The sequence below is a fragment of the Bombus impatiens genome, unplaced genomic scaffold (genome assembly GCF_000188095.3).
Source record: "Bombus impatiens unplaced genomic scaffold, BIMP_2.2 scf_0377, whole genome shotgun sequence".
In the NCBI taxonomy this organism is placed as follows: domain Eukaryota; kingdom Metazoa; phylum Arthropoda; class Insecta; order Hymenoptera; family Apidae; genus Bombus; species Bombus impatiens.
Window position 1 is genome coordinate 238,844 of NT_176796.1, and position 27,396 is coordinate 266,239.

Here is a 27,396-nt window from a genome sequence, read left to right on the forward strand (position 1 = left end):
CGCGCCACGCCACGCCGCGCCACTCGTTGATTTAGCAAGATCGGCGAGAATCGCGAAGGAACGGAGGAACGAACGGCCTCGGAATACGAGAGCAGACCGGTGATTATAAATTTACCGAGCTTCTGGAGCTACTCCGTCGGAAGCTTCGTAAAATTGTTCATTGTCAGAGTCACTGGGCTTTGCGACAGTTTGGCGTTTTACGCTCTTCCTTGTACAAGGGCGAAGATAAAAGAACGGACTGTCTTAAATGTCCCTTTTAACCACCGAGCACCGATGTTGCGTTAACGCAACTCGCGACTGTCTCTCTCGGTAACGCTTTAACGTCGATGAATTCTCGTTTTCTTGCCGCACTGAGATACGTACTTTTCTTTTTCTACACATATCACTCTCGTTTACTCGTTAAACGTCGTTACGATGTAATACGAATTATTTATTTAAATATACGGATATTTGTATTTTAGTCGCGCCATGTAATATCTGCGGATCTGTTTTCTTCTTCGAAGGTTTAAGGGTGTCGAGCGTTTAACGCTTCGAACAGCTAGGAATATTTCAAACGGAACATGGTTATCCAGACGAGTCCCGTTAAAATATCTTCTACACCACTTTCAACGACAAACCTTCCGATTGTTGTAATTTCTCGTTCTTGTTTTTTCTTTTTTCTTATTAGACATTAATTATAACGCAATCTAAAACGTCTCCCCGATACGTTATCGCTTGTCCTACCATATACTTCCAAAAGCAAGGATTTTTCTGTGTAAGAAAAAGAAAAGAAAGAAAAAGAAAAAGAAAAAAAAGAAAAATACCGTCGCAAATATCATGTTGCCGCAATTCGAATCTAAAACTATATTATATATATCAATGAAATTTGTTTTTTTTTTTATTCGTTCGATTTACAATCGATTTAAAAAATTATTTGTCATTTAAGCGTGTCGCTTTCGTCTCGTTAATTCAAGAATAAGCGATTTCGTTCTTATCTACGAAATACGTTCGTTTTTCGATAACGATGCGGTTTGACGCGCTGTAAAGTATTTCGTTATTTAACTATTGAACGAGATAATTCCTTATTTCATTTTTTATTTAAATAAATCGCGTTAGAAATACAGACTTGCTCGGGGTGATTCATATACGGTGCACACTTCGTACACACGTTAATCGCGTTGAATACACGGTAGAATTTCTTATATACGCAACGAACTTTTCAAACGATTCGAAATTCCCCTCGATGAAAGAATCGTTACGTCGAGTTTATCGTTGACTTATCTTCGATATAAACGTCTTATCCATTTATTCCAAAATTCGTCTTTCGAGAGAACAAGTCGTTTGCGCATTGGTAGAGCAACGTGAGTTCGCTAATGCCGTTACAGTGGTATTCGTAATATGAAAATTGTTTGCTGTACCGACTTTCAGAGGTAAGTTAGCGCTTGCTTTTCGTTAAAAAGTATCGCCATAAGGTTTTCGCTGGTCGATCGTATAGAAATTTTGTAACGGCCAAGGGTCTCGGAGACGCAAAAACTGTTTTCTTCGTCGACGAAAATGGCGCTCGAAACGTAACAACCTGGCCGTGGTAGACGCGCGCCTTTTCAAGGACTTCAGCACCAAATACCACACTCGAATATCGTTTCACACTCACGATATGTACGTATATTGCGAAACGCGTCGTTTCGACAACGGTTCGATCTGCTCCGTCCGTGCCACTACTCGTTCGCATACTAAAACTTTGCGTCGAACAAAAGTTCGAATTCATCGTTGACGATACAGTTGTGTCGTTGCTTCTATATTTGTTTACACGTCGCTCGGTTCTGATTCAGGAACACAGCTACCTAAAGCCAGATACCCAAGTACTCGATGTAACAGTCGGCTCGAACCAATTTAAGGTATATCGTTTTAATTTCCACTTATTTAATGGATAAATGAAACGCATGGAACAGAAATTCAAATGTTAACCTATTTACACCGTTATTGACAACGTACTGCCCAACCACGATACCGATCGAGATATTCCGTTTCGATCGTTGATTCGAACGAGAATCATTCGACAGACGCGTAATATGGTTGCTATTGGTCCCGTCGTTTGTTCTTCGTCGATGGAAAAGAAAAGCAGGAAGAGAGAAAGTTGGCAAACTTGTAGAATCGTAACGGTTTGTAAAATCGAATCTCTAAGAAGAAACGATTCGACGATGAGAATTAGCATGCGCAAACGTAAATGCGAAATCGTAATGAGCCGACTCGATGAACCGTGTGTGTGACTCGACTCTCGACCCTTTGTCTCCTCTAGCAATAAACGGCAAGATCGTTTGGAACTCGACCGAACTGGAAGAAAACTCGAACCGCGTTTCGCTCTAGTCCGCTTCGATCGTATCGATGATCAGCAACTCGATTTCTATCGGTATCGTAATGAGCCAACGATAACCTAGGTCTCTCCAGAGGCAAGTGTATCTCCCACGTCGTTCTGATTAATTGCGTTGATTACGGAGGATAATTATTGAGCAGCGGAATGTTACGCGTGCTGTCGCGTGTGGATTAGTCACGATGCCTGATTCGCTTGTCACGTCGTCGTGTGCTTCCTACTCTCACCGATCGTTCGATCAACGTTTCGACGGCCACGCTGAAATCACATGTTTCGCTCAGGAACGCCACACACTGTGTTTTAACACGGTGCACCGTTAGGTGCACCAACGACCACCGTGGCGTCACAGGAGAAACCGTGGCCGTAAAAGCGTTAAATCGGGCAAAATCGACGCGTATATTATTTTGGTCCGATCCTTTGCTCGTTCATTCGTCTATTTGATTTCGATTGATTTATTCCTTTCTTTCTTATACGTTATTCGGATTATTATCGTAATTTTTCCTTTCCCATCCATCCCATTCGAAAAAGAAATTTGTTCGTTCGTTATTTTTATATTATTTTTCATCATTATTATCTTATATCGGTATTCGCAACTGTTATTTCCGTTTTATTTTAACAAGAAATTTATCTTACCATTGACTTTGTTTTATCGTTCCACGACTGACAGGAGACGGAGTAATACCTCGAACAAATTTCAATAAAATCTATCGAACAGACGACTCTGTTTCTCCGTTTTGTTCGAAATTTTTTAAATAATTAACGACGACGATTAAACGATTAATAATGGATTTTCTAGATAATCTGTGAAACAATTTCAGTCTCGGTTATCCGGGATTAGCGCATACAAGAGGACAAAATTCCATCGGTACAAGCATCGAAGCGGCGAATTTCTTTATCTCGATTTCACTGCCTTTGCTCGAAATAAGGTTAAAGTACGAAATCGTTTTCATTCGCACGATTGACAAACGGTCATGTGCTTATGGTTTATTGCGTTATCGGAAAGCGCGTGCGATAGATTTTACACAGACTTTGACAAAAATACTTTTTGCAATCGTAGAAAACGTACAATATCGTTGGAGAGATAAAATCCGGAATCAGATAGTCGGCTGCCGCGTATACATTACGATAAGAATTAAATTATTCGAATTTGTAATCGGACCATCTTGAAAAGTTGCGTGACTGTCTGCAAGTTTTTGTCTGTAATACGTACTAAAACCGTAATACGTACTACACGTGTATTCGAAGAGTTGTATAAATCTCGCTGGATGTACGTACTAGTACCACTATGTTCTTCGTAGCTTTTGTCTCTCTCTGGGTAAAAGCTCAGAGGCGTAGAAAATACGATTTTAAAGAATCCGCGTCAGGAATATCGTCTGCACAGGCGATCAGAAATATCGTCGACAACGTCAAGTATGTATCGTCAAGATGATGGTGTTTGAAGGAAATATAAACAAATAATTGCATCGTTCGATCGTATGGTATCAGTTTCTGATTTTTAATCTGTTGATTTAATCGTTGCGCGTTCTATATAACGTTGGAAAAAAAAAGATGATTACAGCGAAGAAGACTCTTTTTGTAGCTTGTACACCGTTCAAAGTTATCCGTTGTTTATTAATTTTAGACCAAATATATGTACGTATAATCCGACTAGGAATGTAATCTACATAAAAAATCGTAAACCTTCCTTCGAGCGATTCGTCGATCGTACGAAAATGAGCGTTACGATATCCTCTCCGTATGTTTTCCCTGTCCTTGGCTTCTCTTATCTTTCACCGCATCTCTTATCCCTATCACGCAATGAACCATTTTGGATATGTTCGGCGATCGAGTTGCTCGCGTCTTCTTCTCTTATTAAATCACCGTATAAACAGCGTGGTTTCGTACGTACGTACGTACATATGTATACTTACATCGGTTGAAAATAAACGATTATCTATCAGAGTATGTAATCGGTAATGTATTTTCTCTTATCTTCCTTTGGAATTCCTATCAACTATAGAACACGTTACGATATAACGAATTCCATAGTCTTTAAGTTTTAGCCCAAAGTGTATCGATCCTCTCCCTCTCCCTTTCCTCATTCCGTTTCCTCTCTTTCAACCGTTCTCTTAATCGAGGAAGTGCCAAGAGGAAGCGATCGTTCGTTTCATGCCGTTATCGATCGATCGATCGATCGATTCGCGCTATTTTTTTTTGTTCGTAAGTTTCAGTCTCAAAAACCGAATACCACTCGAAACAGTGTCGAAACAGTCTCGAAATGGATCGATCCGATCTTCGACTTGGATTCGTTCGTTCGTTCGGCAGCGAGCAGCACCGAGGAATTGGAACGATCGTACGATGCGCCGATCGGTGAGTGGTTCATAAACGTTAATTCGGTTGTTTCGAATAACGCAAATCGGAAGTACGGAGGCGTCGCGTGTTTGGCCGTGGTTGATCATCTTGCTAAACGCGCCCGTTACGCCAGTGCGATCCTAACGCGACTAAAGCGGCTATCGTTGCCTAAATTCCGTGTCTAATTGCCGGAAGGTCGCTAGCAAGTGGCACCTAGTCGACAGACCATGCCGCGTAGACCAGGCACAAGAAATGGAAGCGTCGAAAACGACGATGTTCGTGTTGGCAAACGGTCACGACCGATCTAAACCGGTGACGCGATTCATCTTCCCGCCGAACTGGAACGCGATGCGTGTTCACGGCTCGATCGCACGATATTACGGTCAGCGTTGAAAATTAATTACTCGTCTTTTGCGCTTGCTGCGTATCTATCGTACAACGAGTCACGAAAGTATTCGCGAACGCTCGCGATTAAAACTTGGCGTTCGTTACCAAAGTTTAATTTTCCCGCGCACAGCACCGCATTTAGGTCCTTTACTTTTTCTATTTTCTTTCGTTTCTTTTTCTTCTCTTTCTTTTTCTTCCTTGATTACGTTTCTAACGTCGCATCGACTTCCGAGTCACTGTTATATATGTAACGCGATATACGTCTCTTATCCGATGGTAATCACGTTACGCACAGAATCGTCTTGATACGGGAGATTCAAGTATGACGTATACCAACTTCTGCACGATAGGATCACGTCGATCGAACAAAGAGTCGAGATTCGGAGCAGTAAATGTACCTACTTACTTGGCGTAGTGGATTAGAGGCGCGAAGAGCGTTCTAAAACAGTGGTTCTCAAACTTTTTTCGGTCACAGCGGACTTTAGAATATGTAGAGCGTAAAATTTACAACAACAGATACAACTGTTGAAAGCAACTAGTTTTATCGCGGGGCGTGATCTTTGGGAATCGCTGGTTTAGAGTATTTACGATTACGTGATCGAAGGATGCAATACGATTCGGGATTTCACGGATTAACGATCACGAGCTTTATTGCTTCGTTAAATCCAAGCTATCATAGCGGAACAATTTTTCGATGACCACGTTAAATTGGCTGGTTCCATTTTTCTTTTGATCCTATAGTTACCGATATCGACGTTACAGCGGAATAAAATGAGCGAAATGCGGCTCAGACGGTATAGGAGCTCGTTATAATATGCGTTTCGTCGTTGTCACGTTAGGCAGCGGGTACATGTGTCTTTTACGCTGTTAGATAGGTAGGCAGCTGCTATAACTATAGATATGCGGCGAAATAAACTTCTTAAATATTTGCAAGTGGCAGAATCGTTGTATCGTCCGAAATATCGTTTCTCTTTCGTTCTTTCTTTTTTCAACTTTATCACTCTGTTCGATTCGCACGAATTTTATACGTATAACTGACGAAATAACCGTTGACGAAAAGACCGAGCCAACGATTTCATCGAGTCGAATGAAATATTTTGCGTCATAAATCAACCGCTATAATAATATAATATAGATAAATGTACAAATTATCTACAATTTACAAACTAAATGTACAAACTATCGCTGGAACGATAAAATTAATAGTAACGCGTAATATGTAATTAATTCTTTGTTTTCGAGGAATTTCTAATTTCAAAGCGTCGATTTCGTTCGTTCGGTAAATTCTATACAGATAGAAATTAATACAGCGTTCGCAGCACTACGTATAACGGAGAATTACGATCATGTTCGTATTGCTTTTGTTTGAAAACTTACTGCATCGAACACTGGATATGGATCGATATAAAAACGCGATAAGTTGAATCATATGACCGCAATAATCATTTCTTTATCGGCTCGAAAAGTTCCTCCGGAGGTACGTCTTACTACGATTGAAATCTCAATTACACGTTTTTCATCGAATCGATAGCCGTCAATGTGCAAACATAGTGAAGTGCCATCGATATTGGGGAATTTAACAAATCTATGACTCTGTAGAAAGTGTTTTCGAAAAAAAATTTGATATATTCGTAGATTACTAACAACAGTAGCGAAAGCTTAAGAGACACTCGTACGACTGCTCGTCGTTTTTCTTTCGTTTTTCCACGACGGTGTAAAAGAGATCCGAGTGATTTCTCGATTCGATAACGAAACTCGAAACAGAGATACCTATACATCTTGATCTTTCTTCGCGCATCGAACGAAGTTTCGTCGATTTTTCCTTTTTCGTATCGTTTGTTATTCTCAAAATGAGAGACGCTTCTGCGCTTCTATAGCAACATCGATAGATCCTTAAAAAATACTAAAGACAATTTTTCCAATTTTCCCGAAACTATGCTTTCTCATTTTTCCACTCTTTTCTACGATCCATATTCCCCGACCGAGACAAACGCATCCCACTTTCAAACGCGTATTTCTCCATCGCTGTCGGATGGAACGAACGTATTTCATCGGGCAACGAGTGCACGCGTCGCGAATCGTCGTTCTCCTAATCATGATTTCGCATACCCGCGCGACTGCAGCTCGCGGAAGTCTCGAATTTTCATTCTTCATTAGCCACGAACACACGCGATCGCTGACGCGTATCATCCGCCGATCGAATATTTTACATGCATCCTGACGACGTGGATATTCACAGAAGGCAAGTCGAATTTTCTGCACGAGGTTAAGCAGCGATTTTTAATTAACCAACGACTACTTGGCATACGCGTAATTGGACGATAATTGGGAATACTACACAGCGTAGAGGAGGTGATTTTTTCACGCGGTTAACACGGTCTGCTTCTTCGTTTGCAACATTTTTACGAGTTATTATATACTCGAGAAAGCTATCAGTCGTGTATGTACACGTACGAAACACGTACTTTATTCTACGCTATCTACGATATAGTTTTTTTTTTTTTTTTACAAGGAATCGCTTTCTACCTGTCAGCGCGATGCTTTCCCATTTTCGGCTTTACCATGTACAGTTGAGAAGTTCATCTTAGAATGGATTATAAATTTACTCGCTGACTCGAGTATTTTTCCCCCTTTACGGCGATGCATACAGAAAATTTTACCACAGGCACACGCGCGCCATTATCTTTTATTCGTTTATTCGCTATCATTTTATTTATCATTTTTATTTTTATTCGTATCCGAGTGTGTGGCCCGTATTATTCCAACGTTCGTTGTTAACTGTTAACCGTATAGATAGAAGAATTTGCAATGTTGCAATGAACCAATCGAATATACGGGAAAGCTTGAAAGAAATATAAGGTAATAAATATTTAATTTATTTAAAGATATAATACATCGCTCTGTATAGGATTCGACCAAAGGTACGATAGATCGCTTTTACCTGAGTCAGTTTTACCGTATTTTCTAATAATAATTCAACTATAGATCGGATTGCGTTTACGATGGGCTTTTTCTACCGAATGTAACGTAGTATAAGAAACGCTGTTAACAACAACGATATATTACGCGTACGTATTAATCGTACGTACGCGATACAAAATTACATATGTTCGAATCGCTACACGATCTCGTCCGTCAAATCCAGAATTTTTATCGTTCGGTCGATATGGGATGTTCCGTGATGAGATTGTGCGAGAAAATATTTTTTATTTCGGGTTACAAAGTGAAAGTGACAAAAACAACGCTGGATTCCGTTTCACGAGTATTGATATCGTTGCTGATAAGTTTCAATAGCAAAGTAATCCGTCGCACTATGCTCGAAGAGAGAATTCTTCGTACTCGTTGAAAAATCCTATTCTCGAGTTGCGTCACTTTCGAGACAAGAACGTTTGGGAAAAACGAAACCGCAGGCAGAAAGTTTATAATATTTTAAATCCGTAATTTCGAGAGCGGATCGTCCCTAAGGTGGCGATAGTTTCCATATAATTCGCTGCATCGTTACAAATTGCTCTACGAAAGATAACGACATACGTAAATTCTACCGGTGTCTAACTTTCACCGAGGGAGAACTTCCGTCAAGTGGTATTGCTGCTTTCGTCGACTCGAGATGTCGTCTGGAAGCACTCGGATGTAGAGCGTGGGTGCTGTCTGGACAGAGTCCGTTCGATCCACGAACTTGTCAATTGTGGCGACGGTCCCAAAGAATTAGGCTTCCTGACAGGCCGTCCGTCGTCTTTCGCGTTCGAGCTTCGGCTCGAGAGCAAGCGAATTTTCGTCCTTCGTCGGGCATTCCACAGTCACGACGCCGATAGCCGACGCGGTGCCGCGACGCGACCGTAGCAGTCACGCGAGAATCGCTCGTCGTTCGTCGTACACACGGCCGAACGGATGAACGGATGAACGTGGACGGAAGATGAGACGAGGGTAGGAGAGAGAAAGAGAGGGACGAGGTCGAAGATGGCATTGGAATTGCAAATATCCCTCTCCCACGTTTCTCTCATCTCTGTGATCTATCTTTTTGCTGCTCGTCCGGTCGCTCGGACCGACCCTTCAACGCACATGCGACTCGTATCGCGAATGATCGCGGTCGGAACAATTACCGATACGAGTCGACGAAATTATACGATGTTGCTTGCGTCGATCGATCGTAATATCGGATGACTTAATCTTGAAAACGAAGCCTCGGATGAAAAAATCCTATTCCACGTTTCCTTCCTTCCTACGTTTTCCCGAATAATCGCCTCGTTCTATCTGCTTCAATCTGTTATTCGTTCGGACCTTGTATGTAGTTTCCAACACGCGCTACAAAACGGTTTATAAGGAAAATTTCTTTTTATTCGATCGTTCTCGATGGTACTTTAATCGCGTGTACGATGATTATCCGTTCTTATCCTAAGGAAAATGCGTGAAAATCTCCTTTAAATTATATCTTTAGCGGATTATCCATCTCTCTTGTGCCCGTCTCTAGCAGAATCACGAAAGTCGTCAGCAAGAATCGAACGCAGATGCAAATAGAAACAACTCGGTATCATTTGACGTGAATTATCGACATTTCCGAATTTCTTCGCAGGAAGCATGCTTAGTTTAGTTTGACAAACGCGATCAAATGTTGGGAAACTTTGACTTCGAAACTACGAAACTCTCGTAATACTTTTAGGTGAAACGTATCTTTCTTGCCAGTACTATGCGAACACGTGAATTTATTTTTCAAAATATTCTTCCGGAATTTCAAATAGCTTCGAACACGGAAAGAAAATGTTCATGTTTGCGAAATAGTCGTGAAAAGTCTAATGCTCTGATTAAAACCCGAAGAAAACGGAACGATTTTTACTTTTGAAAATACTTTTAAAGCGAAAGGTTGCATAGAGTGTTGCGAGTGTGGCGCGTAGCAACGAATATTGCTTGGCACGTGAGAAACGTTCCACTCTAAATAGAACGAAGCTCGTAGGTCGAATCTTATTTCGTTACTGTAAACTTTATCGATGCCTGCTTGATCCTCGTCGCCACACAGATGGCTCTATATTTCGAGCTAGCACCGTTATATCGTAAATTTTTGCACAATGCAGTACACGTTTCTTGCAGTTTAAGTATCGACCTTTTCCTCGAGCATTTATAAACTCTTAGCGTCTACGGACGAGACTTACGGTTTTTCTCTTAACGTTCGTTGTAAACGTACTGCTTCCCGTGGAGAAGAAGCCTTCTTCTTGTCACTCATACTCGGAACGAGACGAACCGCGTGAAAAAGATTCGGAAGGTATGCGTGCATTTGTATCCTTACAACTGTTATATAGAATATAACAGTATCTGGACCTATTTTATTATTCTTTTCTTATCCACTGTACGTATTTACACTAACTATGTCTTTTCCAGCGTAGAATCCTGCATCCGTCCAATTTATTCGTAAAACAAAGAATGCTCTTAATAATGGTATTATTAACAATGGTAAAATTTAATCTTCCAACGTTCGCGAACTACGATCTTCAACTTGAATTCTACGAAATCAAACAGACGCGAGTTACAGCGCGATCTAAGGAAATGGAAGAGGGGAGATTTTGCGCGATAAGCGCCAGACAATGCGATTAGGTACGAAATACTGTACAATTATTGCTTTTATAACAGGTTCGGCAACAGAGTTGGAATAGTGACGACTATACTGCCGAGGTCGGTAACTTCGTTAAGAGGTGAGCACCTCGACATCGTAGTTGTTGCTAACAAGTTTTAACACCGAGCAACTCATCTGTGAGATTGAAATTGCAGCGAGACTGTAGCCGAGGGAGAGAGAGCTGGTCAATCGAAGACTTTTTCCAACTTCGACTAACTGGCTCTCGTTCGCTCCTCCATAATAATCGATATTCCGACGAGACTAGATGGCTATTAAAAAAAATGTCCGAATTAAATACTCTTCGGTACGAATGTATAGAATAGTATGTACGTGTGTGTTTTTATTTTTTATGCTAACGGAGGAGAAAATTAAGACACACAAGTATCTCGATGCTTAATCGCCCACGTGCCTTTTAACGTTCCGTCAAATCTTTTGGCAATCTAGATTTTTGTAAATTTTCTAACAAATTTTATCAACGTTATGTCGTATCTCGTCGTGTTTCTGTAGAAATGAAAACGATCGAAACTGCTAAAATTTCATCTGCTGCCGCTATTTTTACTTTCCGTCGTACAAGTACTTCCGAAATTGGACAGCAATGCCCTTTACACCGTGCGAATGTTCGCGTTATTCGACGAACACCAGCGCGCAAACAAAAATTTAAACACGTAACAGCCTTAGCACGCTGTTTATCCGAATACCGATCAATGTGCTAAAACTTGTTCCGATAGTGTTAATTAGGGATTATCGCGATCTTTCAAACATGCGTTTCGCGAGAAACGGATACTGCATATCTCGGCGAAACGCAGAGGACGCCTAGTATCGAATTGGAAGGAAAAAGTGCGAGTAAGGCGACGAGAGCGAAGGTGGTCGGCGCAGAGTGCAGTTGCGGTTGGTTCGCCTGAAATTAGCCTAAAAGCCCGGGGTAACGGGCACGCGATAACACCGGTGGAGCGCAGCTCGGCCTCGTATATCACCGAGAGATAAAGGGCTGACCAGACAGCGACGGAAAGTATAGCGGTTTCGGCGACGACCTTCGCGGATAGTTCGTGTGTGCAGCTGCCGCGCACCACGATCATTCGGTCTGTTCGCAAGACGGACAACCGAGAAATATTAGGGATGTCGGTCGAACACTCGCCTGCGTACCCGTCCCGTCTCTCTTTATGCTACGGCTACGATCCGGTAAAGGGTCGTACGGCGAGAACGAGCAACCCGAGTTGCCAGCGAAATCACTCTCGTAGATTTCGATGGATTTAGAGTGGAAATGTGTGTATCGATAACGATATACGATTTTCTTTTTCAGGAAATGCCCATGAATTACGAGGCTCGATCATCGTCGCTAGAAATACGTAGATAATCGAATTAAGAAACTTCGATTAGATTCGATAAAAAGTTTAATGTTTTCGAATCGGAACGAGTGGAATTGTTCTCGGGTTTCCTTATACTCATCGAGTCCGCTAGTATATTCGATACGGTACTGTATGCGACCGAAAGATATAACCACCAATGGCGTAAATAAATAAAAGTTCGAAAACTACCGCAGTTTGATATTTCTCTTCGAGAGAGCGGTCGAGTGGCGACACACGATCACCTACCTTCTTTCAGACGTTGCACGAGTAGAACACGTACGCCATCAAAATAATTTTACCCTGAATTTCAAGATGCAGGTGAATTAGGCGCTTTCATAAACACAGGTTTACACAGACCTTGGTCGATTCAGAGACGCAGAGTCACGCTGTAGCGGTGACGGTGGTTCGAGACAAATCATTTTCGAACAGCCGATAAATTAGAACGAAATAAAAACGATCGAAGTCCGCGAGATAACCGACGAGACGCTTTGGTACGTGATAAATTAAAGTCGCATTATCGTTGTAACGTTACAACATCGTTTTCACAAAAACCCTAAGCGGATATGAAATTATGAAAGTTACGAACCGTGAACTTTTATACAAACTTGGCGTAACGACCATGACAGTTTTATCTACGTCGTAACTTAAATAAATCGTTGCCTTAAACAAGAGACAAGAAATTCATACAATGATTTACATATCGTACAGTGAAATATAGAAACAATTCAGAGTCTCATTCGCATATAGGTAGGTAGGTAGGTAGGTAGGTAGGTAGGTAGGCTCTAAGTATTTATTTTTAAATTACTTGTTCAGACGTGTGCAGAAAAAGAAGAAATCTTCATGCAAAATTCATCGTGGACACAGGCAACCGTTTCATGGTCGTTTGCCAGAATTTAAGAGATAGAAGGTTCGACACAGCCGACCGTGTTAATTAAGTTTTCCTTCAAAATTTTATATTTCTTTTCGGCCAACCTCTCGGAGAGCGCGCTGCACGCCCAAGTTAAAACGTATTTGCTATTTCCACGATTCGTCCGGTGCCTCGGGTTAGTAAGTTTCCAAAGAATACAGTCGATATTATTTTATGTAATCCGTTAGCCACTGGCGTTGATTAATTTCTCGATGTTCGTTCGGCCGCTGGTTCGAAACGTCGTAGTTTCGTAAGTTCGTGCTAAACCAGGGTGGCTGTTGGATATTTCACTGTTGCAGCTGTTGCGCTGTGTAATTATTCGGCAGATAGGAGAGTCGGTAAAAGAGAAAGTACAGTAAGACAGATCGTGGAAAACGGAGCTGGAATTTCTCCTCCGTTTCGTTGCAGGCCGGAGAGGAACATTTGCAATTAGTAAAGTTTGAAATAATTGTCCGGAGAGAAAGCGGTATTTTGTTGCGAGAAAAAGAAAGAATTTTCTTTCTTTCGTTTCTTATTTCTTCGCGTTGAGAATAAAACAATTATAATATGTTACTTACGGCAGATAATTTTGTTTTTTCATTTGTCGATGAAAAATGGCTCGGCTTTGTCTTTTTGTTCAAGCGTACGTAATTCTCTTGCTTTTTTCTTCGAACAGTTTAACGACCATCGGACTCGAAAATATTCAATTTACCGCGGCTTATCAATAAAATGATATTTCTTACGATTTCGAATAAGTTGCAGAAACGTTGATTCCGATTTCTTCGTGCTTCTTCTGCTGGCAAAAGTACGCTCTTTGCAATTAGACCAAACCCAATTCGCGATACACGATCAAAATCATGTATTGTTAATTAAAGCGGACAATCGCCTTTTACATCGATAAAAATTACAAAACATCTTTCATCGTTGGTGTAATCTTCGTCACTTTTAAACACGTTGTAGACTAAATGTACATACGTTTTCCGATCAGTGTGAAATGAAACGCGTAACACGGCTGTAAACGAAACGCAGACGACTCCGCTATTGGGTGCGTAACTTTAAACGCTTTTATCTCGAAAAGTAGTTTTCGCGCGTTAACCTCTTCTTACCATGGCGCGTCGTACATGTGATTTCTAAGTACGTTTTAGACGTTTCGACTTTAGAAGTTTGAGAAGGAAAACGTTACCGCGACTCAAATGCCAAGCATATGCGTATATCGCTTCTCGTAGGCAAGCATCATAGTGATTTACGCTAGCCAATCGTTTAACGCGTATACAACTTTAGGGTATCTTTACTCGGTAAGTAAAGCGAAGAATTGGGATATTAAAAATTTTTGTTGTCACGGGTTCAGCCCTTTCATCCGTTCAAATTTCTATAAACGCACGGACGAATGAAAAATGAAAATCGGCAGAATACGCCGAAAGAGGAAAAGAAGAAGGAAGAAGACAGAGAGGAAAGAACAGAAAGGCCAATGCAACGTATTATCCCGTTAATCGACTGTCCGTGGTTCTCGTGACGAGCCGAGCGATTTAACGAGTCACGTCGTTATACACATGGCGGAGCCGCGCACGCGTTCCACCGATAATCATGCCCGGGAATTATTCCTTCTCTCGCGATCGTTCTGTCGCGGACTTCCGCTAACGTCTACTACCAATTATTATTAGTACTCATTATCGCGACCACGAAAATTTTCCCGACAAGAATTATTTTTTACTCGGTCGGATCCGCGCACACGGCCGGCCACACGATTTTTTTTCTTCCTTCCCTCGCCTTTAATAACCTATATTTTTTCCAGCGATAATGCGACGGAAAAATATGCTTGCAATTTATTTGTTGAAGCACGAGCGCCAAGTGGCGGGCAAATATAAGGGTACGAGGAAAAATGGACAAAGAAGACGAAGGGGAAGGAGGAGAGGGATAAGGATGGAATAAAGTATACGAGGAAATATTACGTACTTCAGAAATTCATTCGTAATTATATACACGCGAGAAATGTATAATTACCATGTACGTGATAAACGGCGTGAAAAGATGTTTGAAACAGAGCTACTCGAAACTTGGAGATTTATCGGTAATCGTTGCGTTGATCAGGCCATTTCTGCAGGCAGAAACGAGACTACGGGAACAATGAATATTTTCTGAACTAATGATTTACGAATAACGATCGAAATAGGAGAAATCAACGCTATTAACGCATACTGAAATTAACGCACAAAGCCATAAGGTGAAAACGCTGTTCGCAACAACGTAATAGAAATAGCGACGTTGCGTTATAGGAAAAACTTGCGAACAAGTAGAATTATCGGTGGACCGAAGAATTCTGCGTTAAAAAAGCTATCCAAGGATGATATATCGTTTAGATCGTTAGAAAGACGATCGGAGCTTCAAATTTTGAACAAGATCACGTTTCCTTGTCACGAATGGTCGCACGTGGCTATTCGCGCATCGGTTATTATCGGAATTATTATTTGAATACCGGAAAGAAGTGGTTGTCGAGTGGCGTGTGTGTGATGTTTTAAATCGAATTAGAAAACATCGCAGTTTGAGTTGTTAGTTAGGAACGTTTCCGATTATGCTAACCAGCTGGCGTTGGTCACGTGGAACGATGATATTGTTTTGAAGAAGATCGTAATGTCATTTGCACGTCAGATTTCGAGAGGAAGAAAAGCGTTTTAGGTACTGGAAGAAACTAGTTTCACGAAGGCCTTGTCACGAGACTACTTAGATCGCGTTAGAAACCCGCGTAGTTTGATCTTCTAATTTCGAGCGTGTACACTGGTGACACAGGTGACAACGTGAAGCAGAAAGGAACATTTTTAAATAATTAGTAAGACTGTCGGGGAATGGAGTTGTAGCTGGAATATAGAATTGTACGAATGTTGGAAAAAAAAAAACGAAAAAGTACGGTGTCTATCGAAGATGTTTATTGCTCCAGTTTACAGATATACGACGTAAACAGACGATTACTCGTCGATAACGTCATATAGAAATAAGGATAACATCGTTTAATCGCTGTTTCGATGAAAATTCCATATACTCGATATTATTAATGTATTCGTTTCATCGTCGTATTCGTTCGAACACATCTTCGTGAACAATGTAAGATAAAAGCATTATATTTTTCTTACATAGTACCTGTTACAAAATAATTAAGTACAATAATGGAGATAATCTCTGTAACGTTAGACAAAATTGTGTCTACGTAATAAACATTATAGTACATTTACAGCACATTCTTTTAATATTGGCATGATATTTTTAATATTTAATTATTTAATTTAATAATTTTTTAATTTGAACGTGATAGCTACAAAGTTTAATGCTACTTTTTCGGAACGTCGTTAGCACGGTTTGGTTAGAGACATTGGATGTACACGTTGATCGAAACAGCGAAAAGTAATTTTAAGTCAATATCGCGAGCCACCGATTAGATACGTGACAATAACTTCGATTAACGCGGTAAATTCAATCGCCGAACCAATTCGGGCAGTCCCCGTCCAAATACGGGTTCGCTTTATGGACGTACATCTTTTTTCTAACCTATCGACGCGTATGCCGGACGCGGGGTCGAGGTTTTTTAACGAGAGTTTTGCGGGAAATTCTGCTGCGCGTTCGAATTTCTTTGCGGCGCTTTCTTCGTAAACGTTACACGTATCCTGCGGTGGAGATTGTTTCCCCTACGAGCCAGGAGATTAAACCCGCTTGATAAAAAAATGACAAAAACGTTCGTCCTTTGGAAGGAAGGTTGCGAGAACGTTGAAGTTTACCGTATTACCGTTTACCGAAAAAAGTTAGAAAAGATTAGAGAAGATTAGAGAAAAAGCAACATGGGTAACTTTCGTTTCAATTTTCCGATTAGAAAGTAACGACTGTGAAAAATATGGTAATTATCTGGAAAAGATATTTACGAAATATATCAGAGAACAATGGAGAGTATCCGATGAAGCGGCGAAGCGGTCGGTATATCGCGATATTTCATATATCAAAACACTGTCGCATCGAAGCGCCTACTCTGACATTCTAGGCGTATACGTAGGTGTACGTATACCGTATACACGCGTATTAACTAAGCACTGATATAGTTACATCGTTTATTATAATAGGAATGGCGTATTGTACGATTAATCTATACGTACATATATAGTAATAAGAATTTACGCTTTCCAGTATCCGAAGGATTTTCCAAGGATGCTTGTATTATTGAACTCGAACAACGATATAATGAGTCAGCTTTAATCGTCCTCTCCTTCTCTTTCCTTCTCTTTCTTTCTCCTTTCCGGAATAGAAATAAATAAGAGTATTCGCTAGTACAAATTTTCCCTAAATACGTCTTCGCTGCAAGACACGCATAAAAGCGTAAAGCGTAAAAGTGAGCGGAGCAATTAATGAATTCTTCGTTAAACGGGCAACGCGTTTAACCTCTTAAACGAGAAATTATGCGAAGCGAGAGGTACGCGCATAGCCGACCTATGCACCCGTTTCATTTTTTTCTTCTTTCGTATTTTGCTCGCGAAACAGTCACCTTGAATGCTCTAAGAACGAAGGAGCGTGCTTGGCAGTTGTACGTACTACTTACTCGTAATGCCGCTCTATTTTATAGGTCCCCGACTTTCGTGTCATTTTTCTGTGACGAGAAAAGAAACAGAGAATAGATACGGAATCTTGGCGTTAAATTAAAAAATGCAAATGATTTTTTTTATTCTTCCGATTGCCTCTAAAACCCAAATGGAAAGTTAAACTGTGCGCAGGTATGATATTTCTTTGTTCGCATCTAACGTTACACAGCGTGTCTATAAGTTTCTGCCATTCGAAATAGCTGTCAGGCGATAAATGATACTAGAAATGTTTATTGTTTTTTATGTAGATGGCGACGATGCAAGCAAAAATATTCAAGCTTACTTGGAGATCGTTGCGTTGTTTAAGTAGGGTCGTCATATCTTTGTTGATGTGTAAATCACACGATGAAAGAGCAACAAAATACGAATTGAAAATGCTACTTTTCAGTGACATTGAATCGATACAAGGTTGCGACAAAGAAGAGAGGATGAAACTGGATGAAACTGATGGAAATGACGCGTACCCTGTTGCTACATACACTTGGCTAGAAAATCAAAGGATGAGAAAATTTTCGTCAAAAATCGTTAATTTTTGAACTGTTATAGCTTGGTACTGAAAAATCACACGACGATTAATTGATTGTTAGTTAATTAAAAATCAAAAACTCTGGTCCGTGATAATTCTTTAAGGCTTGTTTCGAACGCAGAGATGCACGCATCCTAAAGTACACCACCAGTTAGACAACGAGAAGTTGCACGGTTAGACTTGCCTTTCCTATGTATACGTTCAGCATGTATAATTAATGTATGTACCTAACGCGAGCGCGCAAAACATACGCTTCTGGTTCTGTAAAATTTTGGACAAAGAAACTCGTTTTTATCTCGCTGGATACAAATTATGCACCACGCTTCTACAAAACATGCTCGAAGAAAGTCAATTCAGCGAGGCGAAATTCCGTGTTTCTCTAACTTTGCTATTTAATACATGTGCTTCGATTTTTGCTTAACGAATTAAATTCCGTTTGTCGTTATAACGCAGAAATACGCGAAACGGACGATATTTTCTTGGAACTATACTTATCGGCGAAAGTTTATAACGTAGGTTGTACGTAATGAGATGCAGCTGCATCTGGAAAATTTTCCATCGAATATTCGATAATGTATACCAGTCGGAGTCTGGTAGAATTCGCACCATACCCATCGTAGAAGCACAAGTGTCATACGGATAATTTCTCGTATAACTTGAAACAACGCATTATCATCGCGTGTATCGTACAGTGTGAAATATCTAGCGCGTGATTCCGATCGATTGCAATTTTTTCACAATTTCTTTTACGCCTTATCCGACGAACCTTGGAAAAGAAATAAAGCGAAATTTATATTTGAGGCTACACGTATTATTTAACGATTTATTTTACAAATTTGTATTCCGCAAATTATTTCCCTAAATAATTATTTATTCCGTAATAAAGCTTTCGATGACGGTAGGTATAGTTTTGTTACATTCTTGACCAAATGGTCATCACTCTTTCACCGATGAGTTAAGCTCAAGTTGGTCTATATAAAAATATCTCCTACCGTAGACCGATTAGCGTGATCTTAACCTAAATTTCATTGAATTTTTTTGCCAATATCTTGGAAATTAAGACGCGGTACGTATGAGAACAAGTTTTTCGGAACATCGAACTTGACAACATATTTCAGGATCGTCGATATCGACGAGATCGTTCCTATTCCGAATAACTTGATCGGTTTAACGAATTCTTAACAGCGTAAAAAAGTTACACGGTAAGAGCTATACCAGGAATTTTTCGCAGCTCTCGAACCTTTCGAAATGTTTCGCTAAAACGGTTTACAACTTGTCACTGGTGCTAAATACACGTAAAACATATAAGAAAGAAATTAACGTTACGCGAGAAAATTGTTAATCGCAATTTTTACGCGAATATCGATACATATTTTAAACGTTGAACGAAACGAACGACCATTGCCGTATACGACATACGTTCGTCCGATTGGCAAAACAAGAAAAATAGAACATTTACCGGACGAATTTCATTGTTAGGTATAGTTAGATATAGTATTATATTAGATCTAAGACTCGACAGACCATCCAAAATACGTATAAATCCATCATACGAGTATAATTCCATATTATTTCATCATTTTTCTATGTACGTCAACAACGAGAGCATTTAGAAAAAGCATACGATGACGTTTTGCGTTAGCAAGTTCGAAGGACAATTATCGTTCGCTGATTCGCAACGTCGATTTCACACGACGCTGTGCTTACCTAATACCGAATAAAGAAGAGATTCGTGACGGAGAGAATCTCGGTTACATTTGTCACAAATGTTATCCCTCCCTTCTTCCGTCAGTGCGTCTCGAGTTCTCTTCTTCCTGTGAGTTACGTCGAAACCGCGATAATGACGACTAATTGACACTGACGAAGGCTATTCGCGGACCAAGTCGAGAATCGTACAAAATCTCTGTGACGCGTTCGTTCGAAGCATTCTTTAACGCATTTGTTCCGTTGAAAAAATGACTTTCCATGAATTTTATCAAGAGTATGCGAAAGATATGAATTATATTCGCATATAATGTATTCAATCATACAGGCGCGTTATACCGTGGACAGGGTGGAAAAAAGTAACTGCAAAAACCATCGCAACCTGATTCTATCTACACGCTTTCGGATCCGCGAAGATTTGTAAAAACAGTAGCTTGAAATTCATGGTCGAATCTTTCTTCGTTCCATCGTATTCTACTTGTCGCGAGGATAAAAAGTCCGAAAGGAGACGCGAAACTCGACCGTTCTCTCGAAAAAGAACGATAAAGTTTCAATAATTTGGCGATACGACCGGGCGACGCTCGACCGTCGCGTAATCATCCGACGAACGTCAAATTTCTGCGTTATCTCGTTCGTCGTTTCTCGCGTAGAAAACAAATTTTTATATATCAACTGCTAGATTATCCTATTTCCCTTGCTATTGCGTACAATACAATGGTTTTGCGTTGTGTGTGCCGTTGAACGTCGTAGCAAAAAAAAAAAAAAAAAAAAAACGCTATAAATTATGCAAGTCTGGAAGGTAAAAGATTGATAAATCTACGAAAACTCTTTCTTCGCGTCCGTTTCGGTTTTATTAGGCATCCGTTCGTTAAACTTCGCCGTTGCGATGAAAATGCAAATACAGACCATTAATTTTAATTTTCGGATAATCTTCTACGCACTTTCATTGAGATTTACTCTGCAACGGAGGCGAGGCTGCAACGAATAATCATCTCGCGAAATGCACCGCTGATCCTTCTGAATTTCGATCGACGAAATTCCTGGAAAAATTCATCGTTTTACGCCACACTTACCATTCGTACGTAAGCGAATATTAATAGATTGTTACATAATTTACGGAATTCTACGACAAATTTGATCGAATAGCGAATAAAAGATACAAATAACATCGATGAAATCAAAACACTTACTTCGATAGAATTCAGAGCCACGGTGTATAAGTTCATCAAAAATTACTTTTTAGAAGTACCGTAAACTCCGTATCTCGGAAATTCTAACGTAACGATACAAAAAGTTGGCGACGAATTGCAGCGATGCAACATAGAAAAAGATCGTGGTCCTAGGCTACGTTCGTACGCAGTTCCAATATTACGAGATGAAGTGCAGATACCGTCGAAAACATCCGATTCGTACGAGATCGTTCGCGTCGCTGACGTTGCAGCCGATAACGCGTTTCGAATTAAAGTGCAACACCTATCGTTTGCAAATCGGTTGGCACGATTATAAATTTCAAATAGATCAGAGATAAATGATCGATTTGGTTGGCATGCCGATATAGGTGCATATACGTATTGACGCCTTGTACACGCACATGTATTTACGGACGATAATGGCTGGACGCGTTATTTCGTTTATCCTTCGTATTTATTCGCCGTGTATTTTCGTTTACGCGACCATTACACGGCGTACTAACGGTGATTTCTCGTGCTTTCGTTAAGAAGATTATGCTAAGAATTAACCGATTTTTTATCTCGAGTTCATCCTTCGAAAAATAAAGGGGATGGCGAATAGGAAAATCATGCGGAAATACGGAGGAAGTCCCTATCGAACAAATTCACTTCGCGCACAATTTATGAAAACTAGACGTTGATTACGAATTCCACGTTCTCGCGTAGTTTGCTTTCATCAAAACTAATTATTAAAATCGAAGCTCGATAACTGAAGTCGATGATCGTCGATTGAAAGCGAAAGACCACTAATTGCTGGTCGAAGCTCTGTACCACTTCCCCAAAGTTCACTCGAACTTCGTTTAATTTGTAATCAATCGATAAACTAATTGTAAGATCGCGAACTATTTGAATGTAATTTTAATTCTATCTCGGTCTCGACCAAATTTTCAGTTAATTAAAAATCATAACGATTAGCACAAGTATTTTAACGAGCCTGTCGCCAATATCAATGGATAAAATTAAGAAAGGTGATAAAAATGAAAAAAGCATTTAAGACTTAGTGATTACTTATTAGAAAAGGCTGACTCCTATTACGATCGACTAAAATTAATTATTCTTTCGCTAATTACAGAAGTTTCGTCTTCCTCTGCGATTACAAGCATACCGCGACATACGAACAATTAAAACCAGCCATCCATCTATTTTAATTGAAAAATATCTAATAAAATACATTGCTATCGTCAAATTAAATGTATGCGTGTGCGTGTTTACATATTTTTAAAAATAGCCTTCAGTTATTCGAGCTAGGTCCAAGCTGGATGTTTCACAACGGTAAGACCGATCTCGTTTTCTTATATGCGGACGCAACTGAATCCGCACCTGTAATAGGTGATACAAGTAGAAACACGTTATATGTAAAATTTACGCTATAACAGTGTAGACGCAGCTTTAGGCTGTGCGCGCACCAACGACAAAAGTGTCGCTTTGACGTTTATATATGACGTTTGTAGAAAAAGAAGAAGAAATTGAACTTTCGATCGATGAGAGGGAGAGGCAGAGGGAGGGAGAGACAGAAAGAGCAAAAAATAAAGTCATCCTGCAGTCGCGTCGTCAAATGCGCGCACGTCCATACAAACGAATGGCCTTTTTGTAAGCGACAAATTGTCGCTGGTGCACGGAGAAGCTTGCTATCATTAACGCTTAAATTAAACGCTTAATCCGAATGTCGAAATATCTTATACCAGCAAGCTGTTATTTATCCAGCTCTGTATCTATCGCTAGAGCCATAACGTACACGTTCTTTTTATCGTACGTCGAAGGACGATCATTTTACTATCAAAAGTAGAAAAGTTAGTCTCTATCTGTCGTTATTCGATTTCCATTTTATTTTCCATATACGCGTCCCCGTTGATCGTCGCCCGAAAGCTGATCGTCGGGCAGCGATCAATCACGCGGAATCGCGATTTTTTCAGTTCGTGCGAATTATTGATAGCGTATGCGAATGGTACAGCTGCGGCTTCGGAAACATTTTATCAAGCGTCAGAAAAAAGCCAATACCACGATCGTGGATTAAAACTTGCCGACCAGCTCGCTCTATTTGATTCGGATGCGAATTTTTACTTACAGAAATGATTGCGTTTTAAAACTGATAACCACACTTTTTTTCATTCCCTCCCCAATCAGCGGTCGACGAATTTTATATTACCAATTTTTTAATCTCCTGACCTTTTAAATAATTTCTTAATTTCTACTTAGATAAACTCGCAGAGAAGCTACCGGTTATCCGATTTCGACGAGTTTGAAATGTATCGCGGACAGTTTTTAGTCAGCTTAGTTTTTGGCTTAGTTTTTAGCTTAGCTGTTTAGGGTTTAAGCTCGCCCAACCCTCGTTTATACATATATGTGTAGAGGATACACGCTATAAACGTAAGATAAGGTGGCGGCATACACCGCCTACGGAGACGCAACTATACGCAGAATACGTATCTCGGAAGCCAAGGCCGACCGCTGGTTACATGTACAGGGAAAACATGTTAAAGATGGTAAATTTCATAACATATTTCAAAACCACCGAAATCAGAGAGGAGGTAGCTTCTCTGTGCAGTTTCACGAAAATAAGTGTCGATAAATCTTCATTGTTTCCCGACTTGTATATATATAACGTTAGCAGCAATGTCGCGTAATTCTGAGATACGTGTTTCTTTCGCTTCTAGCCCATTTGCCAACAATTTCGTAGTTTTTCTAATTGAAATTTTATATTAAAAAAGGTATTAATTTTTTCCTTATTTTACTTTTTCTTCCCTATCTCTCGTTTCGTTTCTGTTTTCGACACGAAGCAAATGGGAAACGCAAAATATTAGATAGAATTGGATGTTTTTTGGATCGATCGTTAGCACATGGACGAGAATCGCTACCAAAGTGAAATTTTTTCCGATTACTTTACATTTTATTACAATGAATTCTGGCTATAATTGCGTCGGTGTTGGTAGCCGGCCGCCTCACGGTGGCCGAATAAAGTAACATTTAGCCCAAATCTAATTCTTATCTTTTGTTTATAGTTGAGGTAAGTTTGCACAGTTAGCTTTCGTTTTGTCTGGTTGCCGTGAGACTATCGGAAACCAATATTGACCCATACGCTGCCATAAACGCGCGATTATAGGTACGATTTACTGTAACGGTATCGATAGACTTTTCGTTCGAGTATCTTGGAACTATGGACGTCCGCGCGGTCACTATACGTATAGGAAAAGCTGTTTTTGTTCGAAACGTTGAACTTTACGACATATTCAAAAATCATGGAAATCAAAGGGGACGCGTGGCGTTGTTACAGTTTCACCAAAGTGTTCGCTATTGGAAAAGTATTTTAAGACAAAATACTTTCTTTTAATTCTCTGCAGACGAGTACCGTGATATCAGAGTAATAGCACTTTTGTGATCTTAGTTTCCATGCTCTTTGCGAACTAAGATAATTCCCTAATCCTCGTTATTATCGGTACAAGATATTACGCGTAATAACACGTAGTTGTTAGCAGTTTCTCATTCGATTCCGACTCAAAGAATGTTTAATCCATCTGGTTTATGCGTTATACGCGATATTGCTCGGAACTGCGTATATACAAAATTAACAGTGGATCAAGAAAAAGACTCGTTCTATAAATATTACTTCGTGCAGATTTTTATTCGTCTCGTATTTTCTGCACGTTGCAAGCACCTAAATGCTCTGAATAACCTATTATCCCTATAATTGATCTTGACGATCCCTTGCAGAGTAATCAAGCCCAGTGTCTACCGCCGCTGTACAATGTACCGACCTATTTATCCCGAAACAAACTTAATTGATAATTTCTATATAATTTTCATGACAAGGCCTAAATATCTCTATTCGCGGATAACATATTTTTCTCTTCGTCGTAGAAGAATAGAAGACGTCTCATCGTCTTTTTCAATTATCTATGTATTTTTTTCTTTATATATGTATAATTCGTCGTTAATTCCATAACTATTCCATACGATACATGTACTTGTAATAAATCATCTAAAAAACGGGAACGATATTTTATCAACTTTCTTTGCTTCGAACAACTCGACGAACGAGTGGAATTTACATTTTCAAAATGGACTAGAAAATAGATCGATTTGGAAAAGAGAAAGAGGAAAGGGAGCGCGAAAGCAAGATTTGTCTCAAGAATCAGAATTCTCGTTTAAATATTTTTCGCGATTCTTTTCAGGATATAGAACGCATATTCTCAAATACATAGTTGAGAGTCTTTTCAAGTTTATTCAACCAGATAGCAATTTTTCGTTTTACCGTTACACGAGTGTGCACCACCCTTCCCTTTCGCCCCTGTTACGAGCAAAATGCGGTTATAGCAAAAATACAAGCTATTGCGTGAAATAACATTTCAGTCATCCGTGCTAGGTGAAATACTTCTGCTCGAGACGCAGATATCGCGAATTTGAACGAGATCAAAATCGAAATATTTCGCATCGCTGACTCCGTGTCGTGCAGATATAGATTTTGGAATTTTTTAATTCTCATTGTCATGTCTCATTCTCAGTGTTATTGTCATTACGTGTACATGTTATTAACCGCGCCGTGAGGATTAATCATGTGATTCGATTTTGTGATTTGAAAACGGCGACAAAACACACCGTTCTCGTTGTGGGGATAATTCATGTAGCAAGTCTAATAATCCCACGACTACATTTTTGATTTCTATGAAGGTTCTACGTGACATAGGATTTAATACGCAAATTTCGAACTTCTCAGCTGCGAATTAATTTTTTTGACCGACTTCTCCTCAAAAATTAATTTTTTGGAAACTAAGTTTTCCGTCGAAAATAACATTATTGTGCACGCTTTGAACGAACGAATGGTTAGACGAATAACGCGAAACATTATTAAGAAAGATACTTAATTTGAAAATACATCTTGTATTTTCGGACAACTTTCTTCAACGTATAAATACTCGGTAGTAACTGCCGGTGCACGACGTAATATCGATTTTACGATAGTCTAGGTCTGAGAGTAATTTATTTACAGAATTCTATCAGCTTTCAACTAGTTCGTCTTATCAAGGGAGCATTGCACGAAGTTAAGGGGGCAATTGTTTGAAAGCTGTCGTCTCAACTTTGGCATTTGACACTGTATTAAAAGTTTGTTCCGAAAAATGGCACCAGATGTAACTTTGCAATATCTATCGCGTTCTTTTCTCTGCGATAATAATAATAACACGCAATGCAAGGAAAGAAAGTCTCTTAGAAAGTTTATTATTAATAAAACTAAAACGATAACGACGAAAACGCTAACGCGAGTAGACTCAAAATAAGTTTGTCATTTCTCCGATTCGGCATCTTTTAGAACTTTAGTTTTACGCAGTTGTTGAAATCATACATCCTATTTTATCCTGGCCTATACTCTGTGCTGATCGTTATAACCTATACATATTATATACCTTATTTCGTTGTTATTTCAATGCTTTGGTATCAAATACTATCGTGATAAATAGTCTTTAGCAAACGAAGATTATTATTTGTGTGTTCCTTCGTGTATACACACCGTTATAGGACAATCCTAGCCATCGATTTCAGCTGTTCATTTTTCCGAATGTTCATCTATGCGGTTACGAACAAAACCGCGCGCAATTCCCGCAACCCCAAATCCTCCTTCCCTGTATGCGCGGTAAATGTCGCTTAATATTCGATTCGATACGGATGGCGATTATCGATATCGGACCAGATATATCTGCAGCGCGTTTAACGAGCCATTCACGGCTACGCAGAGCCGTTCCGCGAGCTTACTACTCTTAGGATCTACGTTTCACCTTAAACATTAGAATCGTTAAAAATATGATTTATATATGATCACCTATCTTTATATGTATAATCATAGAATTAACTCTCTCTCTTCCTTATTTCTTTGATCGATGTTGACAAGCGTAGCAATCGGCATAGGTACACGTGTAAGTTGACGACGTACACGCCCGACGTAAAACCACAGAATGTATTAAATATTGGCAACTTCTGTCCGAAGCGATTCACTTGGCCTTTTATCGGAAAGAACAATTAAAGATTCAGCGACGATCGATAACCAAGTTAACGTTAACAGTTTCAATGCCACGAATGCAACTTAACTTGAAATTCACTACGCTCGACGAAGGACATGCGATAAACGTTCTGTTTCCTTACGATCTACTCTATCTTTCTATACATATAATCGCCGTTCGGCTTTAATTTTCAAGATATAGAGCAATTTATGTTTAATATATCGTACACGGCGTCTGCGAATTTTTGCCCTTTTAGATAACCGAAACGCAAACGATCGATGATAAGAATATCTTTTATATTAATATCAACGATCTAAATAAGAAATTTTCGAGGTTATTCGAAAGTTGTATATTTAGCATTTTTTAACATGTTTCAACGTGTTTAGGATACCGTATGTTTCTTCCCACACGATGAAAGGGCAAAGGAATACGAGTTCG

The 27,396-nt window shown here is 39.7% G+C and overlaps 1 protein-coding gene across 1 annotated transcript in view; it reads right to left on the reverse strand.

The window, feature by feature from the left end:
• The window catches only part of LOC100746500 (sodium/hydrogen exchanger 9B2), a 92,848-nt gene that overhangs the window by 64,401 nt on the left and 1,051 nt on the right, over nt 1–27,396 (reverse strand). The window lies entirely within an intron of this gene.